Source organism: Myotis brandtii, unplaced genomic scaffold, assembly GCF_000412655.1.
Source record: "Myotis brandtii unplaced genomic scaffold, ASM41265v1 scaffold228, whole genome shotgun sequence".
Taxonomy (NCBI): Eukaryota; Metazoa; Chordata; class Mammalia; order Chiroptera; family Vespertilionidae; genus Myotis; species Myotis brandtii.
The window spans coordinates 601418-618975 of NW_005358567.1; positions in this window are offsets into that span (position 1 = coordinate 601418).

Genomic DNA, 17558 nt, shown 5'->3' on the forward strand with positions numbered 1-17558 from the left:
TGTACTCTGTGAGACATGTAGGAGAATGTTGAATGTTTATGATAGTCTAAATTTGGAAACAATCCAAATGTCTAATGACTGTAGAATATATCAATAAATTGTGGTATATGCATACTTACAGTACTCTATACAACCAGGAAATGAACAAACCACAGTGACATAAACTTTTGATTTTTATCTCAGAAGCATGAAGGGATCAAAGGAAGAGAGGCAGAAAACAATGCATGCTGTTAGTGTTCAGTTATGCACACTCATGTGGCAAAAATAATGAGAAAAATAAGGGTGGGAAGTAGAATTTAAATGTTCTTAGGAAGAGAAGGTTTGGGATGTGAAGGGACACGCACGACGTTGGGGATGCTGACAATATTTCTTCTCAAGGGAGGCTGTTATTCAAGTTTTTGGTTTTAAATGATTAAAGTCCACACTGTATTTTATGCACATATCTATATGTTCATTGTATTTCCCAATTTTGGAAAATTCTTTAAGTATATGCATTTTTACATGTCCAGAAGACAGTTTCAAGTTTTTTTTTTAGTTAAAAGAGCCTTATCCACTTTTGTTGCAGAGCATTGAATGTGTTCATTTCTCTCAAGTCACAAATTAAAATAAATATCACAAAATAATTACATTTCTGTCCATAATTTCCTTTTCTTTGTATTCAATTTGTCACCCACCATATGTATAAAGTTCTAAATATTGTGCAAGTCTAAGAGCAGTTGGGATGGGAAGAGATATAATTCAGTGTCTCTAAGATGGAATAGTTTATGATCATACTCTGGAACTAAGAATTTGTCCTACAAGGTCAATAGGGAACATTTAAATGCCAACCTGTGTGACACCATTTCCAAGTGTAATCAATGCTTAGTTATGTGAGAGATTAGAGTGGTTTGGAATTACCAGTTAAAATAAAATTTTAAAGAACTTTCACGGGGAAGTAGAATTTCAGCTGGACTTGAGAGGAAGACTGGAGGAAATCTCAAAATGAAACAGATTATGATAAATCATCTTCAGACATTTCTATAAAGGATGGGGACCAGTGTTCAAGATTCATTTATTTTTTGGTGCTCTGAAATAGTGCACGTCTTTCCCAAAGTAGTTATCACTCAAGTTATCAGAGTGAGCAGTTTAATGGAACATCCTTCTTCTCCTTACACTAGTTAATCTTCAAGTAAAGAATGATGTGTTTTTATAATGGAACTCCTACTAACACAAGTTAATTTCTAAGTACAGAGGTTTTCATAATGATTGCCTGGATTTCTTTAAAAAGTGCATCTGGTTTCATTCTTTTTAATGGAATGCTCTTAACTTGAAAAGTTATACGTAGAGCTATTTCCAAGCTAAGAAACCATTATGGGAGGGTTTTATCATTTGAAACTCTAGTTCCCACTGGTAATGAAAAGATAAAAGTGATTTTTCTCTCACCAACTATAACAAGAAAAATTCTACCTTGGACTCACTGCTTCCACATAATTCTCAAGAGAAATTAATATAAGAGGATCTCAATGGGAATGAAATGAACTCGGTGCCAATCTGCCACCATCTCTTCTGGTTTTAGACAAATAATTTTACCTCTTTCAACCCATGATTCCTTTCCTCATTCAGAATGTGGCATGTTTAGATGATCATTGAGTCTAGTGTAGCTCTGGACTATATTGTACTGGATAAGGCACAAACATTTTTGTGAATTGAGCATCCCTTTTATGAATAAAAGGTGTTTTGATTTCGGTAATGAGCATGGCCATAGTAACATATGACTTGTTAAATAGTGTCTATTGTAGAAATAGATGCTGCCTTCTCCTTTCTAACAACTCCAATTTCCATTTAAGGTCTCATGTGATTCTAGGGGAGAAGTCCTCACCTGCTAATTTCAGTAGAGAAGATGGGACTTTGTACAAAATAAATAAAAATAAATCAATTATGCTAGCTAATGATGATTTTGATAGTGCACAGGGAAACCCTCTCTGGACCAGGCAATCACAGGAGTGTTGAAGGCAATGCGGAGACAAATATTCTCTCTCTGTCCTGCTGGACATGAACAGCAAGTATGTTCCAGCAGTTTTAATGAAAGACACCTGGGATCTATGTAGGATGGCTCAGTCAGGACAGAATGAAAGTAGGATTCAGCAGTGTTGCTGAGTCATTTGGTCAATCGTTACTGAAGCTAATGTATTTGCTTTACTCTTTATGTGTATGCCTTTAAAAAATATTTACAGCTATGTCCGGCCAGCATGGCTCAGTGGTTGAGCATCCAACGATGAACCAGGAGGTCACAGTTTGATTCCAGGTCAAGGCACAAGGCCAGGTTGCAGGCTCGATCCCCAGTGGGAGGCGTGCAGGAGACAGCCCCTCAATGCACTGATGTTTCTATCTTTCCCTCTCCCTTCCTCTCTTAAATAATATATATATATAGCTAAAACACAATAATCTTTCTAAAATTACATATTTAGTTGATTTCCCTGGGGATTTAAATTTGGTAACTCTGTGAAGATATATAAAGGCCACTTAAATCTGTAAAAAACATAAAATTCACTAAAATCTGCCATTGAACTTCCTCCTGTTCCAGAAACTATAATTTGGAATCAAATTTCTATTGAGTGACACAGAATATTTTTGCTTTATAATTGCTTAACTCAGTTTTATTTGTTTATTTTTCTCTTTTTTTCTTTCTTAATTTTTTCTTTTGCTTTTTTTAATCACCATTTATGCCACCATAGCCTTTTCCACCTCCACGTTAATTGCTTAACTCAGTTTTATTTGTTTATTTCTCTCTTTTTTTCTTTCGCTTTTTTTTATCACCATTTATGCCACCATAGCCTTTTCCACCTCCACCTCCATCCACCCTCTCCCACCAAAAGCAGCACACTGTTGTCTCTGTCCATTAGTTTGTTTTCTTTTTTGCTCAATTTTTCCACCCTCCCAACACCCTCACCTTCCAGAACTGTCTGCCTGTACTCTATCTATAAGTCTGTCTTTCTTTTCCTTGATAATTGGTTTGTTCATTAAATTCCACATATGAGTGAAATGATGTGGTATTTATCTTTCTCTGACTGGCTTGTTTCATAATGTTCTTCGCAGAATGTTCTTTAGGTCCGTCCATACTGTTATAAATTTTTCTTCCTTTTTATGGCTGAGTAGTACTCCATTGTGTAAATATAGTATACCTTTTATCCATTCCTCTACTGATGGACACTTGGGTTATTTCCAGATATTAGTTATTGTAAATAATGCTGCAATGAATATAGGGGTGCATATATTCTTTCAAATTATTGTTTTGGATTTTTTCAGATAAATTCTCAGAAATGGAATTGTTGGGTCATAAGTCAGTTTCATATTTTATTTTCTGAGGTAACACCATACTGTTATACATAGTGGCTGCACCAATTTACATTCAAATTAATAGAGCACAAGGGTTCCCTTTTCTGAACATCCCTGCCAACACTGTGGTTTATTTATTGACTAGAGGCCTGATGCACAAAATTAGTGCACAGGGCAGGATGTCCCTCAGCCTGGCCTGCACCCTCTCGCAATCCAGGACCCCTGTCTGCTAGCCACCGCCCTGCTTGCTCCTATCCTCCCACCTGCTCCCTCCTAACCGCCCGCCTGCTCACTACTTACAGCTCGGCAGGATGTCCCTCAGCCTGGCCTGCACCCTCCCGCAATCCAGGACCCCTGTCTGCTAGCCACCGCCCTGCTTGCTCCTATCCTCCCACCTGCTCCCTCCTAACCGCCCGCCTGCTCACTACTTACAGCTTCTGCTAGCCACCGGCCTGCTTGCTCCTATCCTCCCACCTGTTCCCTCCTAACCGCCCGCCTGCTCACTACTTACAGCTTGGCTCGCCGCTCCTTAGTGCTGCTGTGGAGGTGGGAGAGGCTCCCGCCACTGCCACTGTACTTGCTAGCAGTGAGCCTGACTTCTGGCTGAGTAGCGCTCCCACTGTGGGAGTGCACTGACCACCAAGGGGCATCTCCTGCATTGAGCGTCTGCCCCCTGGTGGTCAGTGTGCATCATAGAGACTGGTCATTCTGGTTGTTCTAGTTGTTCTGCTGTAACGGTCTCTGGGCTTTTATATATATAGACTAGAGGCCAGGTGCACAAACATTCGTGCACTCTGGGGGGGTCCCTCAGCCCGGCCTGCACCTTCTCACAGTCCTGGACCCCTTGGGGGATGTCCACCTGTTGGCTTAGGCCTGCTCCCCAGGGAATCAGGCCTAAGCTTGTTGTCAGACATCCCTCTGGCAGCCCAGGAGCCTGACAGCTGGAGTCGGACATCCTTAGTGCTGCAGAGAAGGCAGGAGAGGCTCCCACCACTGCCACTGCACTCACAGCCATCAGCCCGGCTTGTGGCTGAGTGGAGCTCCCCCTGTGGGAGCACACTGACCACCATGGAGCAGCTCCTGCATTGAGTGTCTGCCCCCTGGTGGTCAGTGAACGTCATAGTGACTGCTTGTTCCCAGTCATTCTGGCATTAGGGTCAATTGCATATTATCCTTTCATTGTATAGGATTGCAGCCATTCTGACAGGCGTGGTTTTAATTTGCATTTATCTGATGTTTGGTGACATTGAGCATCTTTTTATATGTCTATTGGCCATCTGAATATCTTCTTTGCAAAAGTGTATATTCAGGCTCTTTTCCCATTTAATTGGCTTATTTATTTTTTGGTGTTGAGTTTTATAAGTTCTTTATAAGTTTTGGATATTAACCCTTTATCAGATATATTGGTGAATATGTTCTCCCATTCATTGGTTGTCTTTTCATTTTGTTGACTGATTTTTTTACCATAAATAAAATAGGATTTTATATAAGGTATGAATATAGAATAAAATATTTTACAGGATAACCATTTTCTCTGTGAATTTTGTGTAATGCTGGATTGAAAAAATAAATATGCAGAACACAGAAAAGCTTTTTTCTTGGTTTGGAGGTAAGGCAGAGTGTTGGAATAAATTAGATGGTAGAGGAGAATAAGAAATAAATATGTATATTTGCATAACTCTTTAAATGTTTAAAATAATTTTACATTATATGTATCCATATAATTATGAGTATGGATATATTTATAAATGTATGTAAACCTGTATGATTGTATAATTTAGGTTATGATATAGTTAAAAGTATGGATGTACTTTATTAGTCCTAATAAGTTAGTAAATTTAGTCTATTAAACCTGTATGTTTTAAAAGTGATAACAATATTTCATCACTCATTTCATTTAGTTCAGAAAGATTTTGATACATTCTTAATATTTAATAGCACTACAAAATATTGAAGACATCACTATAATTTGGTGTAATTTCTAAAATAGCAAATGTAATAGATTATTATAGTAGCTTATTAGTGAAGAAAAATGAAGGGGGAAGAACATGGAGGTGATGAACTAAGCATGTAAATTAAAGGTCATAAGCAGAACACAAATTAAACAAAGCAGAAAACTCAACTTCTTTCCTTCCTGGCATATTAGGAAACCATTTGCTGGTTCTTATTCAGTAAATTAAAAGCAAAATGTAATTATGGCTTTCATGGTGTCTCTACTTCTATATTTTTTGTACTGCTTAATTATATTAGCTGGCTGATGACAATCTTACCAACCTCTCTGAATTATATACTCAGGCAGTAACAGCTTTTATGCACAATGTTTAATCAGCACCACTCATGTTTACATGAAGACTTATTGGAAGAATATTGCTTTTTAGAACTATGCATTATGGTAGTTTTCGCTTAAATCCAGTACATTAGTTTACAACTAGAATGATTGCTGTCACCTCAAAATTAGATTGTGCTGTTTGGGGACAGTAATGAGAGCAGCAAGCACTGTGGACACCTTTGACAATGTCACACTTGTGAATTTAATCCATTCACTCTGTCCATCACTGCATACAATGCAGGAACTTTAAAATCAAATCCCATCCAGGCCTATTCCTACTTGGCCTTTATCTAAGTATTCAGAGCGGGAATTACTAGAGTCAAAAGGAATCACTTTATATTTTATGAACTTTATCAGTTTTGTGTTTTGTTTTCTCTATACTATTCATTGACATATGTCAATATACTGTCTTAGGTTTATGTCTCCTCTATTAAGCAAAACTTAACAAGGCAATGCTTCTACCAAATAATATAGCCTCAAGCATTTGCTGAAAGAAGTGAAGAGAAGGTCTTTTTTAATCATGAACCAGACAATGACTACAAATAAACAACACAAAATTCTGGTGTCCAGTGGTTACAACGGTAGCTGTACATTTAAGTGTTCAATAGTTATTTTCAGATGGGTCAATGAAAATCAATTAATCTGGTAATATCATTTTATATTGTCTAAAACTGCAATTTTCAGCCTTTTAAAAAATCATATGGCACTTAACTATTTACTAAAATTCTGTGGCACACAATAAATATTTTATATTTGTGGAAATCTGAAAAACAATAGTTATAATTTGGATTTGATTAAAAAAAAATAACAATAATAGTAATTACCTACTTTTTTTGCTCCAAAGTGATTTTTAAAAAATCAGTTGCCTATACTTGCATATAACGATTTCTGGTACCAAAAATTAACCAATCACACTCTACCGTATTATACACTGAGTGGCCAGATTATTATGACCACCTGACGTTTGTAGGCAAATTAGCTATAATTTCACGCTGAAGTTGCTAGAGGGCCAGACCATTATAAATAGGGAAGCAGGTTGTTTACCACGACAGTAGAAGTGACTTTTTTCTGAAGATATGGGTAAACAACGCAATTTAACAGCCTTTGAACGTGGGCTACATATACAGTATGATGTGGCCAATAAGATGCAACTCCATTATATGATCTACATATGTATGGTTTAAGACAGGGCATTCACATTGGACAGCTATTGTGTTGACTATTATCATTTTTTATTTGACAGTCTAAGGGGAAAGAGGTCAGTGCCCCTGACTAAATAGTCAGATATTGCATGTTTTAGAAAGTCCTGTGGCACACTGGTTAAAAATTGCTGGTCTAGACATGCTTAACTTCAACTGTGCCATTAAAGTTCAAATATAAAGATATTTGAATCATACAAGTATACAGCTCCTTACCAAAATTTTCCTATACTAAACACCCATTTCTGATTATTTTGTTATCCAATTTTTACTGTAATGATTGCAGTTTCAATGATAAAAATTGGAATATAAATGGTAGATGTGATAAATGTATATAAACTGATGAGGTACCAACTCTACTATAGCAAGTGCTCTTCATTCTCCCCTATTTATTTATCTCATCAAAATAAACTCATAATTTTTTTTAGAATTACAATTCATATGATCCTCCTTTATTTTGGTGCTCAAATTTTCTCAGATTTGAACATACTGATTTCCTTCAAATAGGCTCCTACAACACGATGTTTTTTAAGGAGATAGTTTGCTTGTTTTGTTGAATCTAAGTCGACACACAAGTGTGATTGTGTCAATGGCTGAATTCAGTATTTCAATTTTGGCTTATGCTACGTAAAAGTTAGCTAATCTTCAGCATGCACACTTAATATATTTACCCTTCTCTTCTGTTAGCTTGTATAGATAATTAATAGTATTTATGTTCAAAACCAGAAAAGCAAAATGTTCATGTGACCAGCATGAATACATGATCATAAATGGCGGTTGTTGAGATAACCCAAAATGCACTTGTTATTATTAAACGTTGATCTAACTTAGTATAGAATAGAAAGTATAAAACATTGTCAGATCCTTGGGGTCTAGAGAGTATTTAAGTCTAAGATGTATCAAATTTATAAACTTTTGTACATCAATCCTTTTCCATTCAGTAGTATTGGTTGGCAGAATGTTACATCATATTGCAGTTTTATTGTTTGATATTAACAATATTAGTTCTCATTGGACTAATATTCAGAATAACTTCATGAACGAGGCACTGAAAAGACTCATCGCAAAACTGTGAAGTCAGCATCATTTTCATATTTAGAAAAGCAGTAGTGGTTGAGCTATTGAATTATTTGCCATAGGTAACTCAGACAATAATTCATTTAAATTTCATATCTATTCTTCGCCATCTCTATGCCTTATTTCTCAGGAAACTCTTTCTATTATTTAAAAAAAAGTGCTAATTTCCAATCAGCACATGTTTATATCTTCTGAGTAGGCATGGGATCTTACAGATCCAAAAACCATTACAATATATTGCCTTCAATAAGACAATAGCATATACACACACAACCCCCAAAATTGACTCTGCTATTAGTAGCCACATGATAGGATAATGGTAGAACAATGTACTCCAAGTAGTCATTGAATAGTTTTTAAAAAATAAGATTTCCAGGATATAAGACAGAGTAGACAAATATTACCATTCATACGCACATCCGCAAGTCCCACGTTAAACGAAAAAGAACCATCACCATTATCCCAGCTAATGCACCATCTGTATCCAGAGGTTCACCGCTTCTGCATCATCACTTTTTCATTCAGCGTTTAATCATATTGTTTAACATCGATGCTCCTGCCACAAAATATTAATCTGAGGCCCAGCATAAAAACATATATCATTTTTCACTAAAGGATTATTGACTTTTTTTCTAATGAGTTAAAATGGATATTTGAGAAATAAATATTTCCATATAAATCTCAGAGCTCATTACCTTACTATTATTTTTTTTTAAAAGGTAGTGAGTCAAATTTGCTGTTATATGAATTACAGAATAACAGCCCGAATAAATTCTACACCCAACCCCATGTGGTGGGTTAGTGGTGCCAGAGACCAAACAGTCTCTGGTGTGTCTTCTCTTTCCTGGGTTTTGTAGCAGCAAAAATGTATTCAGGAAGAGATCTAAACATCCTAAATGTATTTTTTTAAGTTCAGAATGAAAAGACTATGAGATGACGTCTATCATTGTCTTTTCTATTTTAACCACCAGGAAACGGAATTATTTTCCCCAAACCATACAGCTCACAGGGGCTAAGCTGGTGGGTTCCATGCCCATGCTCTTGACCACACTGTTTTGCCTCTACTCCTGGCAGCGGGCAAAGTGTTTCTTAGAGTTGTGGAATCATATTTGAGTAGTCGATATAGAAATAAAACAAACATTCCCTTATCTCTTCTTACTTCCTTAGCAGATGGAGAATTAATTTGTAAAGTTACCTATGTTACAATAACTATTTTTAAAAATAAATCATTGAGAGCATTTTGCTGAGAGGAGGCAGCACATTAATCATCTTCTGGAAAATATACGCATTCCTTTTTGCCATTTACTAGATGTTACTATCCATGGAGGCAGATCTAAGCTGAGTAAGGAGCAATAACATTGTCAACAAAATAAATGCAGGTGTCTGAGCTATAAAGGTACTCTGAGTTATTTGACAGAAACATCTTTATCATTAATGCATGGTAGACAACCCTGGCAGTGTTAAAGCAATCTAACATTAAAAAACCTGCTGCCATCATAATTTAGAAAACATGTTAATTCAAATTTTTGCCATATGTGTAATTTTGAGTCTCCTTATGAGGCAACTGTTACAGTTTCTAACTCAGTTCTTTTTGCTTTAATGGCATAAAAGAAGAATCTGCTTATTAAGAGTCATGACACTCCAAATTAATTGTTTCCTTCAGCATAATAGCCAAGGCTATTTCATAACTTTTAGCTTTTGTCTGAATTGAAGAGATCCTTATGATATATTAAAAGATTTTATCTTTTTACAAAAGCTACAGTGGGCTGATTAAAAAAAAAGCCAGGCCAATCTATAATATGAATTAACAAAAAACATGGTCACTGTTAAAACCAATGAGTTACTCACAAGGGGAAGAAGATATGGCTAAAACAAAGGTACTTTGTCTATTGTATCATCGAGGATGATTCAGGAAGAAAGCTTACATCAAGGCAGCCTTTCTTGTCTCTCTTTCCCTCAGAATAAACAATACATTCATATTTAAGTTAATTTTACAATATTCCCATTTATCACTTTCTATAATATGAATTCTTCAACATATAGGAATTTAGAACACTCATTAGAATCAGAGATCAGTCTATAAAGGTCACACTGAGATCAACCAGAGAACTTGTATGCATGCATATAAGCCTAACCAATGGACATGACACCAGGGGGGTGAGGGCATGAGTGTGTGTGTGGGGAATGGGGGGATAAGGACACGTATGTAATACCTTAATCAATAAAGAAAAACATTTAAAAAAATTGGTATAATCTTTTTTTTTTGAGTTATTTTTTTTCTAGTTGTTAATCCTCACAGGAGGATATTTACATTGATTTTTTTATTGTTTTATTGCTTAAAGTATTACAAAGAGTATTACATATGTCTCCTTTTTTTCCCGCCCTTGACAATCCCATGGCCTCCCCTACCCCCCCAGTATCTTATGTCCATTGGTTATGCTTATATGCATGCATACAAGAAAAAAAAATAAAAAAAGAAGGAATTCTTACCATTTGCAACAGCATGGATGGAACTGGAGAGCATTATGCTAAGTGAAATAAGCCAGTCAATGAAGGAAAAATACCACATGATCTCACTCATTCATGGATAATAAAGACCATTACAAACTTTTGAACAATAATAGATACAGAGGCAGAGCTGCCTCAAACTGATTGTCAAACTGCAGCGGAAGGCCAGGGAGGGTTGGGGGGCAGGAGGGAGGGGAGTAAGAGATCAACCGAAGGACTTGTATGCATGCATATAAGCATAACTAATGGACATAAGACACTGGGGGGTAAGGGAAGGCAGGGGATTGTCAAGATAAAAAAATTGGTATAATCTTAAAATTAAATGAGACCCCCTCAAACCAAAAGCCTTTTCCATTGCAGGTGATGATTCATTATAGTTTAACGAAATTCATGCATGGGCGGGGGGGTTCCCCTCAGCCCAGCCTGCACCCTCTCCAATCTGGGATCAATCTCATAATCTGGGACCACTGGCTCCTAACTGCTCACCTGCCTGCCTGCCTGATAGCCCCTAACTGCCCCCCCCACCAGCCTGATCAACCCTTACTGCCTCTGCCTGCTGGCCTGATCGCCCCTAACTGCCTCCCCCGCCACGCTGGTCTGGTCACCCCCAACTGCCCGCCCTGCCAGCCTGGTTGCCCCCAACTGCCCCCCTGCTGGCCTGGTTTCCCCACGCAGACTGCTGTACAGTTGTTTGGTTGTCCCTCACTAACCCACCTGCTGGCCTGGTTGCCCCAAGCAGCCTGCTGCCTACTGTTCGGTCATTACTGTTACTGTGACAGCGTCCCAGACAATTTGCATATTCCTCTATTATTAGTATAGATGAATGGTTCAGAAACGAGGAAATGCAAATAATATTACCTGATTATTATTATTATTATTATTGTTATTATTATTGCCTTTGTTACTGTTGGTTTCTGCACTGTTGAATGACCTGAGAGGTAAGTACTCTAACCTTCTATTTTACAAATAATGAGACAAGGGCAGAGATGAGATAAGTAATTCCAGGAAACCACAAGCCAGATGGTGGTAGGACTGGCATTTAAATCCAGGCAGCTTAATTCCAAATGCTATTCTTAATCACCATGCTGTATTTTCCTATTAAACAATTTGTATTTCATAAATACAAGATAGTTCCTTTTTTCTCACTTTTTGTCTTTATATTTCATAAATAAAGAGATTAAGGCTAACATACAAAATGGTAATAAATCAGGTCTCAGAAATTCCTAAAATGGGTAATAAGTGCCATGGATACTGCAAAAAATGGCAGGGAGGAGAGAGAGCAAATGACAGGATGGAGTGATAAGGAAAGACTGTAGAAATGTACATGCAACCATGGACTAATGCTTGTCCTCATATCACTGTTTTAATTCATAGCCCTGTTTGTCCACCTCATATAAATCTAAGAAAATTATATAATTGCTTCTATCCAGAGTTTAATGTAATTTCATTAATTTACTTATTTATGTAGTAAATAGTAATTAATTATTTATATAGGACTAGCAATATCCCCAAGGTCAAATGTTAAACATGAGAAAATAGACACATTAAAAACACAAAATAGAATTTGATAAGCTTGACAATATTCATGATAATCTGGTATATGCAGGTAACCACAAGCAGTTGTTTCTTTGGAAAAAAATAAAAGCTGCTCAGAATTCAGAAAGAAATAAGCCTAAAAAGATTGTGACATGCAGTGTTTTGGAGGGCCTCATATTCCACATTAAGGTATTTGTTTATTTTTCTATTCTCTGCGAAGGAAAACATTTTCAACTAAGAATGAATGAACCAGAGTTAAGCGACTGACATGAGTCCATATAGTTTATATTTCTTGCAGGAAATATAGTTCATTTATTTACTGTTAACCTTTGGAAAGTTTTTTCATTTTAAATCATTAAAACATAGACATTCTTTGTACAGGTTTTGATTTACATGAATAATAGTTTCTTATAGACCACACTCTAGAGATTAACCTTTAAGTCATAAAATATACACACCTTTGCTTCTAATATATTTTGAAGCTTTTAAAGCAAAACAAACAAAAATACCCACTAAAAATAAAGTGTAAAACACACATATATTTATTAACTCTGAATTGCTGATTATTCATAGTTATCCCTGTTTCAGTGGTGGAAATATTGTCTTATAATATCAGTATCCCGTGAACAGTGTGGTCACACAGAATGTTTATATGCACCATTTTGATGCTGACCGAAAGATACTAGCTTGAAGTTTTAAAATACCCAGAAAAAGAGATTATGTTTATTACTCAGCTTGCTTTGTATAAGTTTCATCTGTGCCTTGAGGAAGAAACTGGTCTTTATTAGCCATCCCCACAGTCATATTGTGTTTATGTATCATATGTTGGCCGCAGCCTCTCTGGTCTGAGCTGCAGGCCTGCTTCATAAGTCTCTGGACCCAGGCTGCTGTAGTAATCCCAATGGGAGCCATGCCCTGCTCACAACAGTGACACAAGCGTGAGAGGACAGTTTCAGCTACTTCCCCATCATGTCCTAATATTTAATTGAACAGCATGTCACAAGGTCACAGACAAAGTCAAGTAGTCAGAGTATATAGAAAAAGAAGGATAGAGAATAGTCTGCCTACCACAAGACCATGGATGCAGTATAGATCTATCATCCTATAACAGGGGCTGAAAAATTGAAACCAATAATTCAATCTGCTGCAGAGTTCACTTCCTGCTTGAATTGTCCTGCTCAAAAAATATTGGCTCTACTGAACACATAGATGTGTAAGCTATCTCTTTTAAGAAGAGAGAGAGATTATAAGCCAGTATGTTTCCATGGTTAAGACAACAAAATTTTACTTAATTGTCAGAAAACTGTACATCCAGAACCAATGTTCAGCATAGTAATCATTTTATCTTAGAAACCTGAGAATTTCTAAATCTTTTAAATTCCTACTTATTTAATTCTTATCCTGTTTCAAGTTGTAAGCTTTTTCAAGTCTTCTTGGAAGTAGGCAGTGCCTTGAGGCAGATAAATTGTGCTGTGTAAGTGAAATAAATTGTTGAGCAATTTAATAAGAAGGATCAAAAAACGTGACCCAACTATATATTGTCTACAAGAAAACCACTTTAAATATATAAATATAAAGGGATAAAGAAGATATAACATGATAATTTGAATCAAAAGGAAGCAGGAATAGCTGTATTAATTTCATACATAGCAGACTTTAAATCAAGGAAATGTATCAGGGCTAAAGAGGGGCATAACATAATGATAAAGGGGTCAGTTCTGCAAGAAGACACAACAATTCTTAACTTGTTTGTGACTAACAGAAAGCATCAAAATCCATGAGGCAAGACTGATAGAATTGCAAGGAGAAATAGATGAATCTACTATTATTACTAGATACTTCAACCACCCTTTATCAGAAATGGCCAGATGTAACAGGCAGAAAATCAGTAAGGACATAGTTGAACTCAATAACACCGTCAATCAACTGGATATAATTGACATCTAGAGTCTACTTCATCAAACAACAGCAGAGTACACATTTTTCTAAGCTTACATGGATCATTCATGAAGATAGGGCACATTCTGGGCCATAAAACACAACTTAACAAATTTAAAAAAATTGAAAGCATAACATGTCTGCATCCAGACTGCAATGGAATTAAACTAGAAATGAATAATAGAAAGATAACTGAAATAGACAATCTGAATATATCTACTAAAGAAATTGAGTCATTAATAAATAATCTCCACCTCCCCACCCCATAAAAAATTTAAAGCACCAGGCCCAGAAGAATTCACTGGTGGAATCCACCAGACATTTAAGAAAAAGTGTATACCAATTCACTACAATCTTCAGAAGATAAAGCAGAGGTAATTATTTCTAATTTCATATGGAGCCACTATCACCCTAATACCAGAGAAAGACATTACAAGAAAAATAAATAAATAAATAAATAAATGAATGATTATTTACCTCATATATGCAAATCTGGCTCAACACTTGAAAAGCAGCTGATATAATCCATGCATCATCAGTCTAAAGAGAAAAATAACATGGTAGATGCAGAAAAAGCATGTGACAGAATCCAACATCCATTCATGATATAAAACTCTCCATGAACTAGAAATTAATATGAACTCTCTCAAATTGATAAGAAATGACCACCAAAAACAAAAACCAAAAACACTATACTTTATGATGAGAATCCAGAAAATTTCTCATTAAGATGAGGAACAAGGCAAGGATGCTCTCTTTCATCACTAATTTCAATGTAATACTAGAAGTACTAGCTAATGCAATATGATCAGAAAATAAAATAAAACATATATCGATAAGGGAGGAAAATATTAACTTTCTTTGCAGATCACATGATTGACTATATAGTAAATCTGAAAGAACTGACAAAAAGTACTTGAACTAATAATTGATTATAGCAAGATTGTGAGATACAAGGTTCACAAAAGTCAGTAGCTTGTCTACGTAACATCAGTGACTAAGTAGAGATTAAAAGTGAAATACCACTTTCATTAGCACCCAAAAATGAAATATTTAGGTATGAATCTAGAAAATTATGTACACAATCTATATGAGGGAAACTGTTAACTCTAATAAGTGAAATTAAAGAACTGAATATATGGAAAGCTATTTCTGTTTATAGGAACACTCAATATTGTCAACATGTAAGTTTTTCCCAACTTGATCTGTAGATTAAGAGTAAAACACACTTGAAGGATTGACTCTACCTGACTCCAAGACTTACTATAAAACTGCAATAATCAAGACAGTGTGACATTTTCGGGAAAAGAAAATAGGTGAAAAATTCAATGGAACAAAATAGAAAACCCAGAAATAGATCCAAATAAATAGTTAAGTTATTTTTAATAAAGAGGCAAAGACAAATAAATACAGTGGAGTACAGTAGTCTTTTCAACAAATAGTGCTGGAAAAATTAGACTGTTATAGAAGACTGGAGAAAAACCAAGCAACACTTAGAGAAATGGAGTTACACAGCTTTATTATGCCGACAGACTCAGAGGAGGTTGCCTCTCAAATTCTGAGCAAACCAATATGGTGGAAGCCCCTCTTTTATCCGCTTTTGGTTTCTTTGTCCCCCAAATGTTGAATGGGACTTCTGGACCTTTTGTGGGCTTTGCAAAAAGCCCCATGGGTTGGGATGGGGGTCTTGAGATCATATCTAAGGGCCTGGCCTGGCACCAGGGCTGATAACCTCCTCCGGGGGTTGTGTATTGTTCAGGGTTTATGGCCTCTGTAAAATGTGAGCATTTAGGTAACAGGCCTTGCAAGACCGGATTGTGGAGAAAGGGGCAGTGACTTAATTATAGGTTATCAAGAATTTACATTAGGTCACTGCACAGATTCAGATTGCTAGCGCCCCAAACATCAGGGTTACATTGGAATTAGCCTTTTAGCCTCTCAGGACCAGCCCAGAATAAGGTGGAAGCACCATTTCAAAGGTCTCCATGCACATGAGTCTCCCAGCTTCTAGTTAAGTGCTCGTTTCTCCAAAGGCTGTTTCTCCTGGCAGGTTTCTCTCCCTTTGTTTTTCTCTCCGCCTCTCGCTGTCTCCGGCTCTCTCTTGCGGGAGTAGGTTACCTCCTTGCTTTCTGGCTGTCTTAAGATCTTCCTCACGGCTTGCATTGACTGAGGACTAGCTGCAGATCAGGCCCCAGCTCCGGGCAACAGGGATGGGCCTGCCGCCAAGGGCTCATAGATAGCCCCTCCTCCGCCTCTGAGAGGGCAGGTCCTGACTGCCCCACCCCCACCCTGGGACAGGAGGGGTGAGGCTTGCTGGCACAGATTCAGATTGCTAGCTCCCCCCCTCCAAATATCAGGGTTACATTGGAATTAACCTTTTAGCCTTCTCATAACATCCACATGAAAAAAAAAATCTAGATGTAAATTTTATACTCTTAAATTTAATCTAGATGTAAATTAACTCAAAATGCATCACAGCCCTAAATGTAAAATGAAGAACTATAAAACTCCTACAAGATAATATAAGCAACAATCAAGATAACTTTAGGTTTGGTGGTAACTTTTTAGAGATAACACTAAAAGCATAATCCAAGGGAGGGATAAAACACAGAATTATTAGACTGTGCTTCATTAAAAGAAAGAAGACCGGAGTCGTTCAATTTTTAATCTTGTTGTTTTCTTATTGTTGAGTTTTAAGAGATTCTTGTATATTTGGAAATGATACCAATGTAGTTAACTAGTCATTACTAACAGGAAAAGTGCAAAGGGAAGGCCAAATGTAGGCATGTCATTTGAGTGGCTTCACCAGGTAGCTAAAGCTTTACACTCCCCAGGGAGCCACCAGTCATTTCCCTGCACATCTCTGGGGGGAAGGTATTGGACAGGAAGGAGAATAGATGCATGCCCAGTAAAGTTGGGGTGACATAGGGAAGGTGCTTGCTGTCAGTCAGACCTGGGAAAAGGTCAGTGGCCAGAATGGGAACGGCCACTTCAAAGGCATGAATTTTGGGATACTTCCCAAAAGAAAGAATTTAGCTCTCATATGCTCTTTGTGCTCTTGGTTCCACATGTACTCTTGGGACTCTTATTTCTCCAGGGCCATGCGGTCCCACACCCACAAGGGACTAATGGACTGTTGATAGCCTGATGCTGAACTGGACCCAGTTCCAACATGGAACGGGGACTCTGGACACTGGCTTTGCTTCTAGGTTTACTGAAAGCCCAGCTACACTTTTTCTATAACTTAATGAGACGTTAGAAACTCAGGGTTGTAATTTCATGCAAGTCTCAGAAAACTTTTATTTAGAGATATCATAAGGACCCCACAACCAGCACTCAGTGGGGAAGAGGACACCTCAATTTCTCCAATAAGACTAAGAGTCCTTTATAAGAAGGGTCTTTTGTAAATATCTTCTCCCATTTGTAGCTTTTCTTCTTATTCTCTTGACATTGCATTTTTTTTTAATGAAGTGATTACTTTGGGCTCGCCTCGATGTTCCATGATACTATTCCCATCCTAAGTCAGCTGTTGAGTAACATTAATTACATCTGCAAAGTCTTTCTACAGAAGTACCTAATTAGTGTTTAATTGAAGAAGCACAGATGGAAATCTTGAGGGGGAACTTTTAAAACTCTGTCTTGCACATTTATTTTAA